Here is a 5,688-nt window from a genome sequence, read left to right on the forward strand (position 1 = left end):
TCGCAGTTCCCCCGAGGCGGCGTCCCCGCTCACGATCCTCCCGAGGCGGCGGTGCTCGCTCACGATGTTCCCGAAGCGGCGGCGCCCGCTTACGATCCTCCCGAGGCGGCGGCGCCTGCTCACGATCCTACCGAGACGGCGGTGCCCACTCACGATCCTCCCGAGGCAGCGGTGTCCACTCGCAGTTCCCCCGAGGCGGCGGTGCCTGCTCGCAGTTTCCCAGAGGCAGCGGTGTCCGCTCACATAGCTCCGGAAGCGGCGGTGGCCGCTCTCAGTTCCCCCGAGGCGGTGGTGCCCGCTCGCAGTTTCCCAGAGGCAGCGGGGTCCGCTCACAAAGCTCCGGAAGCGGCGGTGTCCGCTCTCAGTTCCCCCGAGGCGGCGGTCAGTTTCCCCGAGGCGGCGGTGCCCGCTCACGATGTTCCCGAAGCGGCGGTGCCCGCTCACGAGTTTCCCGAAGCGGCGGAGCCCGCTCACGATGTTCCTGAAGCGGCGGTGCTCGCTCACGATGTTCCTGAAGCGGCGGTGCCCGCTCACGATGTTCCTGAAGCGGCGGTGCCCACTCACGAGGTTCCCGAAGCGGCGGTCCCCGCTCCGCTCTCAGTTCCCCCGAGGCGGCAGTGTCCGCTCGCAGTTCCCCCGAGGTGGCGGTCCCCGCTCACGATCCTCCCGAGGCGGCGGTGCTCGCTCACGATGTTCCTGAAGCGGCGGTGCCCGCTCACGATCCTCCCGAGGCGGCGGTGCCCACTCACGATCCTCCCGAGGCAGCGGTGTCCGCTCACAAGGCTCCAGAGGCGGCAGTGTCCGCTCGCAGTTCCCCCGAGGCGGCGGTGCCCGCTCACAAGGCTCCGGAAGCGGCGGTGTCCGCTCGCAGTTCCCCCGAGGCGGCGGTGTCCGCTTGCAGTTCCCCCGAGGCGGTGGAACTCGCCTCCGTTTTTTTTTTCAAGGCAGCAGCTCCACACACACCGCTGTGGTGGCCGCTGGTCCTGCCCTGGGTGCCCATCCCACCGGCTCTGCCCCAGTCCCCAGGTCCCCCGCTACCACACGGACCTGGGCCCCCCATCCCTCCCCCTACTCCATCCCTACTGGGCCGTTCCCCTGGGTGGGGGGGCGCTCTGGAACGTCTGGAAGCCGTTCCTTAGGGGAGGGGTCCTGTCAGGGTCTGGCGTCTGGTGTTCTCCCTCTCACCACCAGAGGTCGCCATCTCCCATCCTCCCGGACTCCTTTTGCAGTCAAATAAACCTGCATTTGGACCCAGACCCCTGTTTACACGGTGTGTTTCCTTTACCGCGCCGTGACAGTTTATTTCTTAGTTATTTGTCGAATAGGTCTTTTTCCGTAGTGCTTGGAGATGCCTCCTCTCTTCGTGCTCCTTTATTTTGTGGGGTCCCTCAGGGATCTATTTTGGGTCTCCTTCTGTTTACCATCTATATGTTACCCCTGGGTCAAATCATGCAATGTTATGACATTGAGTTCCACTGCTATGCAGACGATACGCAATTGTATGTCCCGGTAAAGCCTGGTATTATTGATACATCCCATATTATGTCATGATTCATCGAAATCAAAAATTGGATGTCGAACAATTTTCTGTGGTTGAATGACTCCAAGTCAGAAGTGCTTATAAATTACCCCATGCATCTCCAGTAGTGCTAGTATTAATAATCTCTCCTCTAGTCTGGGACCTAATAATGTTCGAAAAGAGGCTCGCAACTTAGGTGTAGTTTTTGACTCAGAACTGTCCTTTGATGTTCAGGTGACTAAAGTGGTGCAGTCTTGTTTTGCAGAACTGAGGCAACTAATGAAGATAAAGTCTTTCCTTTCTTTGGCAGATTTGGAAAAGGTCATTCATGCTTTTATTTCTTCCAGACTTGATTATTGTAATGCAACATATTCTGGTATTAGCAAGAGAAATCTCCAAAGATTGCAGCTGATTCAAAATGCTGCTGCTAGGCTTTTAACACATACTAAGAAAAGTGACCACATTACACCGATTCTTGCTGCTCTTCACTGGTTGCCTGTGAGTTTTAGAATTGATTTTAAGATTTTATTGCTTGTTTTTAAGGCCTTGAAGGGTCAGGCTCCTGCCTGTATTTGTGATTTATTCATTCCTTATGAGCCTGATCGCTGCTTGAGATCCTCCGGTAGGGCCCTATTAATGGTTCCAAAATCTCGACTTGTTACCAAAGGTGACAACGCTTTTGCTATCCATACGCCTAAGCTATGGATTTCCCTGCCTGGGGATATTAGGCAGGCTACTACTGTATCCTCTTTTAAGTCTCTTCTTAAGACTCATTTTTATCGTGTGTCTTTTTCTTAATTTTGATGTTTTTTTTGGATTTTGTTACTGTACTGATCTTTTTATTGTAAATCACTTTGTAACTTTGTTTTGAAAGGTGCTATATAAATAAATGTTTACTTACTTTAAGTGAAAAGGAGCAACCATATCTAAAGTGCTAGAAAAGAGAGAGTCCATAGTTTCTGTTACAACATCAATTTTTCCTGAGCTATTGGATATGCTGAGGAATTGAGACAAGTCAGGAAGATTATTTACAAAGCAGTCTTTGTAAGAAGGAGTTGAATTTGTAGCTTTAGCTATATGAAGACTGGATAATGATCCGAGATATCATCACTCTGCTGCAGAATTTCAATGCTTTAATATAAATTCCATGTGACAGTATTACATCTAAAGTATGATTACGACAATGAGTAGGCCCTGACACATGTTGTCTAACTCCAGTGGAGTTCAGAATGTCTATAAATGCTTATCCCAATGCATCTTTTTCGTTATCAACATGGATATTAAAATCACCAACAATTAAGACTTTATCTGCAGCCAGCACTAACTCAGATAGAAAATCAGCAAATCCTTTGATAAAGTCTGTATGGTGCCCTGGTGGCCTGTATACAGTAGCCAGTACAAATGTCATAGGGGAGCAATTGTCTTTGGCCACCACCACCACCTTTTTGGGGGTTATCTTGCTGTTGCCTCTCCAGTTCACTTTTTGTCATTTTCATTTGCACCAAAGATAAAACCGATTTACAATCACGTATGCTTCCTAACTGAATAGATTAGGAACTGACTTGGTGTTATATTAAGCAGTGTACCTACTTGTACAAATTATTTTTTACATGTACAAAGTTTTCTTAAAAAAATAATTGAGTCATTTGACCAAGTTCTGTGCAGTGAAGTTGTTCTGTCTGTGTGTTTGTGCAGGCTGAGTAGTACTGCAGCTTGTATCTTTGGGATCCTGCTGGAAAATGAGTCCATGGTGCTGAAACTTCAGAAAGGGAATAAAGGGGAAAGCAATCTCATAAATGACCTTGTTCAGATCTTGACTGAAGATGAACCTGATGTTGTGATGAATGCTGCTGGAGCCATAGCCTCATTGGTATGGTTGCATGACTACATAATGCATGCTGCATTATACAGGACTTTTATATCATATCAGACCTTTACAGAACATTTTATTTAAAGGGCAAATTAATCCTAATAGTTTTGTTTTAGGGGAAAAAATGCCATTAACTAAACTGGTAAAATTGTACATCTTGGCAATGTAATTTAAATAAATGTACTGAAATGGAATGTTTCATAATGACATATAAAGTACAGAAGCATGGTTACAGAGAGAGGAATCTGAAAGGCAATTACATTCAACACTTTTTAAACCTGAACACGTCACAATATATCTACAGTTACAATGCAGTGAGACTAAACGATTCTACTTAGTTTTAGGTTATGACTTTTGAAGTTTGCAGTTTTATTCTTAGACTGTGGAATTATTTAATAACAACAGCTGAAATGACAATGAAGTAAAAAATATTTTTTACATGTTTATACCCCGCCCCCCACACACACACTTTTTTTTTTATCTTTCAGAAATGTCCAAAGTCAGCAAAGAGGATGCCAATTACCATCACAAACTAAACTCGCATAACAAATGTCACACAATGTCTGGTTTGTTATCCTTGTGGGGACTCTCCATAGGCGTAATGGTTTTTATACTGTACAGACCGTATATTCTATTGCGCTACACCAACCCTACCCCTAAACTACCCCTTACAGGAAACTTTGTGCTATTTCAGATTTTCAATACACTCCATTCTGTGTGATTTATAAGCGTTTTGAAAAGTGGGGACATGGGGTAATGTCCTGAAAAGTCAAGGAGGGGATGACGAGACACACCTGGGAGCAATAAAACCAAGGGAAACACCTGGGACAAATGAAATAAACTAATCAGGACAGGAACAGGAAACTAACCAAATAAGGGCATGGGAAGGCACATGGGGAGCAGTACACACACAAAACATGGAACAGAGTCTGACAAATTTAGGTACGTGTGTATTCAGGTTTGAGTCCCCACCAGAATAGAAAAACAGGTACACACACAGACACACACACAGACACACACACACACACACACACACACATTTACTTGGCATCTAAATGTGGTCATTTCATAGACTACTTCTGTTTTTATACTGAGATAATTATAAATATTATAACCTATAACCCTAACCCTCATAGAAATCTTTCTGTATTTTTAGATTAGATTTTTTTAAAGATTTTGAAGAAAATAAGGATGTCCCTGGATGTCCCCTAAATTAGTTTTTACAAAAACTTATAGTCATTTACAAATTTGTCCCCAAAATTTGGTAGGTACACACACACATTCTTATTTTACCCCCTCCCCCATAATACTTTTCTCTCAGACCTCAGACTGTTGAAGTGGAGGTAATCTAACGCCTCCAGTTCACTCGCACTCACGCTTTAACACTTTATCTTTTATCTTTTCAAGCGACCTATTATTTTGGGGCAAGATACTCCCGGGGGCCTTTTGCCCCATTTTGAGGGGACCATCTTACCCCAAGGTTACAACTTTAACTTTACATTTAAAAAAAAATGTATGAGTTATTTGTTATAGCCTTAGTCTGAAGTGAACAAATATACATATAAACTTTTCATATTTAACGTAATATAAACACACAGTTCATCTTTTTCAAATATCAGATTGATTTAGCTCAAAACTGTTCTAATGAGATTACTCTCACAAATATCATTACTCAGGTGAAATGTCAAAATAAAATAGTGCGCATGCAATTTATGAATATGATGAAGTGAGTTTTGTCACTATCTGTGGACTAGAGGAAAATTCTATAAATTCTATAAAGTCCTATAAACTCATACAAAATTTAATCTAAATCTCTACAAATAAAAGTCAAATACCAATACGGACTGTTGTTGCACATTTCTGGTGTTTAGGTCTAAAAGGTATTCTAAAGCTCTTTCTTCATGTGTTAGGTTGAAACTGCATCAGGGCGGAAATGGTTCCTTCAGATCCAAAGTGTGTTCAATGAGGTCATTGAGAGCCTATCTATTCTTCTAGAGAATGAGAGAGAGAATGTAGTTAACTCTGCAGCACTCATTCTTGCACGACTGTCCCTGTGTGAAGAAACCTGTGAAAAGGTTTTATCCCATTCATCTGCCTGCAAGATCTTCAGATGTTTGACACAATGCTTATCATGTAGCCACAAAGGTCAGTGTCTTACTTCATTTAGGAAAGAATGAATTGTAATGAAGAGTAACAACAACATCATTAATGGATAACTAGATATAATAGATGTAAAAATTTACTTTATATTTTCTATTTTCTACACTCAAATTGTTGTGGGAGGTTGCCAGGGCATTCC

The sequence above is a fragment of the Sinocyclocheilus anshuiensis genome, unplaced genomic scaffold (assembly GCF_001515605.1).
Source record: "Sinocyclocheilus anshuiensis isolate Anshui unplaced genomic scaffold, SAMN03320099.WGS_v1.1 scaffold29, whole genome shotgun sequence".
Lineage (NCBI taxonomy): Eukaryota > Metazoa > Chordata > Actinopteri > Cypriniformes > Cyprinidae > Sinocyclocheilus > Sinocyclocheilus anshuiensis.